This window comes from Nuphar pumila, chromosome 8 (genome assembly GCF_984573655.1).
Source record: "Nuphar pumila chromosome 8, dmNupPumi1.hap1.1, whole genome shotgun sequence".
In the NCBI taxonomy this organism is placed as follows: domain Eukaryota; kingdom Viridiplantae; phylum Streptophyta; class Magnoliopsida; order Nymphaeales; family Nymphaeaceae; genus Nuphar; species Nuphar pumila.
In genome coordinates, this window is record NC_143256.1 from 75,994,314 (window position 1) to 76,003,971 (window position 9,658).

The following is a 9,658-nucleotide window of genomic DNA, read 5'->3' on the forward strand; positions in this document are numbered from 1 at the left end:
GGCTAAACAATAAGCCCACAAGGGTGGGTCGGCTAGGAGGAGAGAGCAAGAAGATGAGAGTGAAGTGTGTGCAACCAAAAAATGAAAGTGAGAATGAGATAAAATCACCTTTTTTTCTACTATTTATAGAATGAAAAGGCAGTTTAGTTCAAATAAATGGTTAGGATTGGAGGATAAGGAAATGGATGGCTATGATTTGGCCTCTTCCCTCCTCTAATCAGCTTTAAGATAAACCAATTATTGCAAGAATCTCATTATTGTTTCTTTCTTAGAAAAGTATATTATTACTTGTGGAAGCATATAAGCCTTTACTTTTTACCTTTTCTAGAACCCCCCTCTCTTTTGGGATTCATAAGGCATCTTGGGGCCCACACTTGGCACCACCCAGGAATGCCCCTCTCTATGGGCTAACCTCCCTAGAGGGAATGGGTTGGGTCCTCATTAGGCCCAATCCAAACAAGTGCAATATTTATTATTATTATTTTTCTCATCATATTGGGTTTCATGGATCGTGGGTCCCTATTTGGGTCCAACCCAAGTAGGTCTACTCTATAATGTGCCTTAGATTAATTTATTCATTAAGCCTAGGTCTCTACCATGCTTAATAAAATTAATCATTTTTTATATATCTTGAATAACCCTAGTTAGTGTACTTACATTAGGCTATATTGTGTGATTAAAATAATCACCCATCATACTTAATAACTAAACAATTAACCTCTTAACTTAGTTAATTAGCCTAGTTAGTTTAGTTAGCTAACTTGCCTTAGGTCAATTAATTTTTCACAGTTGACCCAACATATAACTAATTGATTAGCCATATTAAGCTAGGTAAAAATCGATAGACATGGTATGAATAACCATGCAGGGTAGATAAACTACTAAACACAAACTTTCATTGCTCAAGAATTTTTCATCATAAAAATTTTTAGTTTTTTTTTGGGTTTTACATTTTATCTTCCTTAAAAAGGATTTCGTCTGCAAAATCGCATGGGCTAATCCAACAAGTCAGAATATTTTTCTCACATGTTCCCTTCGGACTCCTATGCGCATTCTTCGATGTCATGGTGTTGCCACTAAACCTTAACAAGTGGATTCATCTTCGATGGCAAAACCTGATATCTACGATCTACGATCTCAATTGGCTGCTCTTCGACTGTCAAGTCATCTTGGATGTCTAAATCTTCGTACTGCATAATATGTGAGGGATCATGGACGTACTTATGTAGCATTAATACGTGAAAAAATTATGAATACAGGCATACTATGGCAGCAGTGCCACGCGGTATGCTACTTTACCAACTCGTTCTAGAACTTCAAATGGTCCTACGTATCATGGACTCAACCATTCTTTCTTCCCGAATCTAAAGACACTCTTGGTGGGTGATACTCTCACGAAGACCATATCTTCAATCGCAAAGGTAATCTCTCTATGCTAGTGATCTACGTAGCTCTTCTTTAATACCCGTGATTTTTTTAAGGGACTTTCAATTTTTTTTGCCATTTTCTTTATATGTGATGAATTATATGATAATATGAACTAAGTGTTACACTCACACACCCAAGGGTCCCATCGACCCTAGTGAAAATCACTTTTTTTCAAAATTCATTTCTGAGAAATTAAAAAATTATGGTTAGAAAATAAATAACTAAACTAACCAAAATTTTGGTTTAGAAACATGTACATATGTTTGAAAATAATTTGAAGTTCATTTAGAGTCACTTTACTTAATTCTAAATTCTAGTTTTGAGTGAATTGAAATCCAAATTACAAATTTAATTAATTAGAAAATAAATTAAGTGGAATGAAAATTTTGATTTAACTAAATTTAATAAACTTTTAGCCATCCATAGGTAGGCCATCCCATCCTATGTGGCACTTCTTTCCAACTTTAAAAAGACAAAATAAAATAAAACTTTAAAATCAAAGAGTTCTTAAAACTTACCAAAAAGCAAATGGGAACAATAAAGTCAAAAGTTACCTTTTTCATAGCATAGCCTCCTAAGGGAGGAAGGGCGTCCCATCCTAGAGTTTTTTAGGATGGGGATGGCTGAAATAAGAAGAAGAAAGAAGGTGGTCATGGGGAAAGGAAAAAAAGAAAAAAAAAAAAGAGAGAGGAGAAGACTAGTCAAACTTGCTTGCCAAACAAGCAAGTTTGAAAGTTAGGAAATGGAAAGGTTGGACCCGTGGGAGTCGACCAACCCATGTTCTCCTTTAATTCATATGGTATACTATATACTATATGACCTATATACATATAGTATATATATAACCTAATCTAAGTAAAATATTAATACAAAAAAAAATGAAAAGAAATAAAAGAGAGAAAAGGAAGTTAGAAAATAATAGAAATATGAAAAGAAAGCTATGATTGATATCAAGGGCTGAGATTAACCCAGCCTTTGACCTCACCCTAAGTCCTATATAACCATGGGAGGGGCTCCACACACCCCCCCCCTTATTTGCTCCTTTGAGATTTTGGCTCTCTTGCTCCCTTGATTCCCCTACTTTCTTCTCTCTATTCCCTACGTTCCCATGTGCTTTCCCTCTCGACTCAACTAAGAGTGCTTTTACATGCGTGGTTGGAGTGTAAGGAGTACGTTGGCACAACCACCATACATAGCGGACGGCTGGTTGATGTATGAAGATCATTTTTGCAACCTAAGGAAGTATTTTCGCAAAAGAGGTAGGGGGTTATATTCTCTATACGTAAATTGTAACTCGTAGGCACGAGTTCTTCCCTGTTTTTCATAGGAACATACCCTATACCATGCCCCCCATATGTGAGATTGGCGTGGGGTTTGTCGCAAAATTTAATAGAGAGGGTTTTCAAACGAAAACCCCTCTCAAAATCATTTTTAGTAAAATCGAGTTTTTGAACCCGATTCAAACTATTGTTAAAAAAAGGATTTTTTTTGTAAGAATTTGATTAGATTTAATAAAAGAGGGTTGATTTAATCCGGCTAGAGTGGTAAGTCTCTATGAGAAAGTGCATTGTCCAAGAGCAGGTAGCCCGCGAAGACAATATATTCTTCTGAGAAAGTGCATTGTCCAATACCAAGCAAGCCACCCGTCTAAGGCGATAACTCCTTGTGAGGTTGTACATTTCCCAGATCAGGTGATCTGACGTGGATCATATAAATATTTATTATAATTAAATGAAATACTATGATGAGTTATGGTGGTACTTATGAGTTGGTTGAGATCGCCAAATTTGAATCTATAGATTTGACTTTTCTATTGTAGCATGATTATATGTTAACTTAGATGTGAGAATCAGACATTTGTCGATTTTAGATCTTAATACGAGGTTATGACTGAGACACTTATGTTAGCATATATGTGAATGATACCTCATGCCTATAAATGACTAGGTTGACTTATTAGGTGAATGACACATCATGCCTACATAGTTTTGTTGCAAATGATTGTCCTATTTAAATATATCACACATATGTATCATAACTGATGTGTATCATGAATATCTAACTAATTTACTTAAGAAGTATGTGAGTGCGCTTCATGCTGGAATGATCAAATATGATTTGACTGCATATGAAATTGATGCAATAGTCTGAATGTCTTAGAAGCATATATATATATATATATATATATATATATATATATATGTGTGTGTGTGTGTGTGTGTGTGTGTGTGTGTGTGTGTGTGATGACTTGTATATCTTGAGTGCATGTGGATTATGCTTTATGATGTGACTTAAGGTTGAATGAAATATTAAGTGATAAAATACTCTTAAATGCTTTATGTTTGAATGCTTGAATGGATGACTCATGGGACATTGTCCCTTTGTCTATCACTTGATGATTAATAGATAAAATATCATGTATTTACCTTTCAATGCATGATATATTTTCTTGAAGTTTGTGTTTGGGTTGCCCTATCAGACTTTAGCGAGTATGACCCCGTTTTATGTGGGACAATTATGTAGGTAAAATATGATGAGTAGCTGAAGCGAAGGACTGGTCGAGAGCTGCATCCTCGAGGGTCCACTCTTACCTTATGATCTTGGTAGACATAATCTTTTTGTTTTAAGTACTTGATCATATATAGACTGAACTATCATTTTTATACTCTGATTTGAAATGAAATTAAAATTCTTCATATTTCAGTCTTATACTATACATGGTTTAAAATGTGTATATCCTTTACATTTTGATTTAATTTTTATCTTAAATGTAACCCCGCCCAAAGTCTTAACCATTTTTTAAAATTGTTTTCGTATTGTAAGATCTAATTTACTTGTAAAAAAAATTTGGTCTCGAAATTTCAATATTGAAAAAATAATTAAGGTTAAAATTTTGAGGGTGTTACGCAAGTACTTCGATCAAAGGTCATCCCACTTGTTAAAGTGAGATGACAATACCATGGGATAAACATTTGCACCTAAAAACCCAAATCCAATATAAGAGAGAAATATCCCGAGCTATTCACGTAGTACCCACAACAAAATTTTGAGGATGAAATTCTTTTAAGGAGGTAATGATATAAGATCTGTAATTTTTCAGTAAATTTTTGAATAAAAATAAAAGGTATTTTTATGTAAAGTTATCATATTAAACTGGAATGTGAAATGAAAAAATTTTGTCAAGCCAATTATACTTAGGACATATATATTCTCAGGGATATATGCTCAAATAGTAAGTGAGTCATATCTCGCTCACTGAGAAAAATTAGAGAATTTTGCAGAGCCAATCCGTTTCGTCTCGTCGAGATGAAAAGAATGACATACTTTTTTCGCAAAAAATATCAACGAAACCTCAAAAATATGCTAGCCCCACAAAAATATCTTGTAGGCTCCACATAAAATATCTCACAAAAATATCTTTTGGGCCTCACATAAATATCTCATGAAAATATCTAGGTGGACCCCACAAGGAACATAGTCATACTTATCCAAAAAGGTAAGGGCAAAATAGAAAGAAGGGGCATACTTATCCATGGGTGGGGCCCACATTCAAAACCTATAAATACCCCACCCCCTTTAGAAAAATCATCTCCCCCTTCTCTCTCTACTTTCTTTCACTAGCCTTTCTCTTCTCTCTCTTCTCTCTTTTTTCTTTTTCAGTTCTAGCTTGAACCTAGCCCACTGGAGGTGAGCTTGGACCTGCCTGACCTAGCCTAAGCTCACCTGAGTCGATTCTACTTGACTTATCAGGTTAGTTTTTTTCTCTCACTTTCTTTATTTTTGATCTTAACCTAGGTCAAGCCCACTTAAGGTGAACTTGAACCCACTTGACCTAGACTGAACCTAGTTGGATCAAGACCCCTTAGCCCTAACAGCTTGACCTCCTCTATCTTTTTCTTGGCTAGGTCCAACTCATCTAACCTAGTCTAACCCAATTGAAGTAGGTTTGAACTCATTTAGACCTAAATTAGCCATCGTTGAAACCAAAATCCAGGAAGTGGATGCTGCAATGATTAACTCCATTTCAAGGGATTGCAGACTTTGTTATAGAAAAAAATCCCAAGTATCCTCGAGGAGCATCTTGCTATGTTGCAACTCAGATTGGACTAGAGATATTATTGAAATAGGAAACCAATCAATCTATGTTCTCTTTGCCCACCTATTTGGACTTTGACTTGGGTCCCTATCTCATCTTGGACTCCATGATCCAAATGGATCAAGATCCTCATGGATCCTAACTTCAATATCCGAAGTCTATTTCTTGATCCAGATAGTACAATATAAGTATCCAATTCAAATCCAATACTAGAATTGTAATTATCTAAATTCAAATTCAAACCACATTTGAGATATAAATTTCATCTTTATTTCTCAAAAAATTATGAAAAAATCTAAGTGTTACAAGATGAGTGACCCAATTTCTCTCTTGGATGGGTCATGTGTGGAGTGCTTCCTGGATCAGATCCAATTCAATGGATTGTGTCGTATCAACATCCATGATAGTTTTTTGGATTGGATTAGGTAATATTGAAAACATAGTGACAAATATCGTGAGATTTATGAAAATCTCATGATAATATCATGAGAAATTAGTTGAATGTTTTAAACAGTAATTTCTTGTGATATATTTAAATTATTATTTATTTTTTTGTCAAAACATAAATATTGTGACTTAAACGTGATATTTATGTTTTTAACTATTTATCATGAAAATTTTTTTAAATAATTTTTACTTATCTTTTCTTATAAAAATAAATTTTTTATATTTTAATTTATTTTTTATTATAAATATTTTGCCAAAAGATGCAAGATTTTAAAAAAAAACAAATTCTCTTGAGTTTTGACTACCAATATTTTGTCGTTTTAAATTTTGTCACTTTCAATATCCACCACATGAGAAGTAATGCCCATGAGAAATAGGAGTAATGTTTGTGCCACTAAAAATCCCTGGTGGTACGAAAATGCCCTTGAAAAGAGCCTAAAAAGACTCCCCATGTGGTGTTCTTTACCACATGAGGGTGGATATTGGAAACATAACCATTGGTGGTGATTTTCAATATCACTTTATCTCAACCCTAGAGACTGTTTCAATTAAAAGTATGGTCTTGAAATATCTTTTCCAAAAACATATGCATCTTTTTGGGATATCAAGCAAATTCTACCCTAAAACTTCCGAATGGGGCCCATCTTTTTTACCTATATTTTAAAAATCGATCCATATGTTCAAAACTAGCATTTTATATCCATCTATTCCAATGTCTCATCAACTTACGTGAACCATGAGCTACTTATAATAAAATTATTTAAATGCCTCTCTTGCATATACTATCACTAGGGCCTCCTTTGTTTTGTTTCATGCAAGTTACATGAGAAAGTACTAAGCTAGCATATCCTTTTTTCCCAATATTGTCAATATCAGTATCAGCCCTGAATCGCTCGGCCACTGATTCAGTTGTATCGGTCTATCCCGATACTCAAGTGAATCGTTCTATATCGGCCAACAAATATTACATGTCAATCGTGACTCGTGTTAAAACTATTAAAATAATATTAAAAATAACTGATTCAAGAGTAAAGTGTAATCGATTTTCTGCTGATACACACCAATACATAACATGATTGACATAAGTGGGTCTCAATTTTTTTTCACTACCTACCATTTTTATATGTAAATTCATCCATACCTTCTCCTTCTCCTCAAGAAAGCTTTCACATTAACTAAGTTGCCAAGATTTTTTAGAAATTCATCATGCTCATTCTTCTCATGTAAAGCTTCTTCATCAAACGTCTCATCAACTTAGGTGCACCGCAAGTTATAGGAAAATTATTTAAATGCCCCTTTTGCATATACTAAATGCTCTTCCAAGGAAAAAGTTAAAAAGTCGTTTGTATGCATCTCACAGTGAAATTAATTTTGGACCTCTCTTTTGATTCTGTTCCCCCTATTAAAGTCATTTTTTAGGGCAAGGTCAAGAAAAAGCCCTTGCTTATCCCTTGTTTAGCTAAGCGACTCTTTGGGGGCAAGGGGTGGGCTCCACGGGTTTACACCATCGGGAAAGCAACAGTAAGTACGCAGGCATTGTCCACTCCCACTTGAAATCAGAGACCCACTTATGTCATTTTTTAGGGCATTGGCATTGGCATTTTTTTTAAATGACTATTTTTTTAGGGCAAGGGATAGGTCTCTGATTTCAAAGGTGATTTTTCCATCCTTTATGAAAATAAAATTAGTCATTTAAAAAAAAATAATCAATTTTAAAGTTTGACGATAAAAATAAGTGCTTATTTGAAAATTTGCATAATCCTTTTAAACATCTCAGTGTATCCTCTAGATATGGTAGGGCTACCTTGATCTTATGGGGCGACAAACATGTCCTATCTTCCACCCCTTAAATACAAGTGATCAAGCATCGTTTATCTTTAAATATTATTCTCATGCATCTCTTAATAGATCTCAATTGCCAAAATGCACCCTGTTAAGTACATGGGTACGCAGTGGCATAGTGAGGCAGTACTCTTCATCAAGGGCTGGCCTTGGCATTGGACGGGCCTGACCCGAGGCTGGTTAGAGCTCAACAGGCCCTGACCTGCTGAAAGCCTGACCCATCTCTTGTTGAGTTTAGGCTTGATCTACAACTTATTGGGCTGGGTTCGGGTCAGGTCAGGCCCTTTGAAACAGGATTGTAACCGGGGTTGTGTGTCGTTCCATTGACACTTTACTTTATTCTTGCCTGAGACACGGCCCATTTACTAATGGGGCTGGGTTGGACCTGACATTATCAAGTTTCAGGCTGTTATTGCAGCCCAAACTTCGCCCATTTTAAATCGGGTACCTGACCCAATGTCCACTCCCACTTTAAAGGGTTAACCTGCTTGATGCATTTGGATAGAAAGAGAGAGTTTGTCCATGTGAGGCAGCAGCTTCTATGACACATTTTGGAGTAGGATTTAAACCTACTTAGTCCACAATAAGAGACAAGGGAGGTACCTATGTATTCCATTTTTGGATTGAGGAGCCTATCTGCAATCGCCATCCTCAACGTAATTGCGGCTTTTGAAACCTAATTTTTTGGCCAGCCCACCTAGTGAAGTTTCAAAGGTTCACCCTTTTTATGTATCAGATTTTATGGTTTTGTAGATGGATATACATTTTTTTGGATAATCCAAGGGGACACCCACCGACCGCACATTGGCCGCACCTCCGGTTGGTAAAACCCTTGAGGTCCAGGGAGTACACCCAGCTTCGACCTTACGGCAAGGGACACCATGTGGCTTTTGAATTTGTGGCGTCCCCACAACTACCCTGCCCACCTCTAAAAGCTACGGACACACCGGTGGGTCAGCAGGGTTTGATCCAAGGTCTTCATATCAAGGCCTTCACAATACACCTTCGTGGTTAGATCGAGTCAAGACCATCTGCTTCGTGAAATCCCAACTAGGTTCGAAGTATAATTTGTAGCAAATATATATCTTTTTAAATGAGAAAGAGAAGGAAATAGTCCACTCCAAATAATGATTGTGACTAGTGTACCTAGGTTAGGCGTGCACCAACCAGTGTGACAAATATAGTGAGATTTACGAAAATCTCTTAATAATATCGTGAGAAATTGCATGAAAGTTTAAAAAGGCAATTTTTTGCGAGATTTTTCAAAATATCCCGAGATTTATGAAAAAAACATAAATACCGTGATTTAAACGCGATGTTTACGTTTTAAACTGCTATTTATCGCAAAAAATCACGTATTTTTATTTTTATTTGTTTTAATAATTTCTTATAAAAAATAATTTTTATATTTTAAATTTATTTTTTTATTGCCGAGAATTTGCCAAAAAAAACACAAGATTTATGGAATTTTTTCAATTTCTCAGGAGTTTTTGAAAAACGAGAAATTGCCGATAAAAACTTTTGTCACTATGGCACCAACGTAGATTTTCTCTTTTTTTAATTAATTAGCCTGCACAAAAACAAAACTGTGAAACAGGGTTGGAAAGTTCACATCTATTCACTACATGAGGTTTAATCGTATCAGCCAACTGTTTTTTTTTTTTTGAGAAGAAGCAAAGAATACCATTAATCAGAAAATCAGAATAGACGATGAGAGGTCGTCATATGTTCCAAGAAATTTGAAAGATCCTTCCAAGTTGGAGATCCCTTTTTCCAAGTGCGATTAACGGACCAACAATTAGGAAGTAGAAACAAACAAGTTTGCCATATTTGGAGTTAACAAGG

The 9,658-nt window shown here is 35.3% G+C and overlaps 1 pseudogene across 1 annotated transcript in view; it reads left to right on the plus strand.

Moving 5' to 3' along the window:
- The window catches only part of LOC149829981 (ras-related protein RABD1 pseudogene), a 73,038-nt pseudogene extending 69,004 nt beyond the window's left edge, over positions 1–4,034 (plus strand). The window contains exon 3 of the transcript XR_016433540.1: positions 3,952–4,034. The product of XR_016433540.1 is annotated as a ras-related protein RABD1 pseudogene (transcript). The remainder of the gene's footprint in view (positions 1–3,951) is intronic.
- The last annotated feature ends 5,624 nt before the right edge of the window (positions 4,035–9,658 follow it).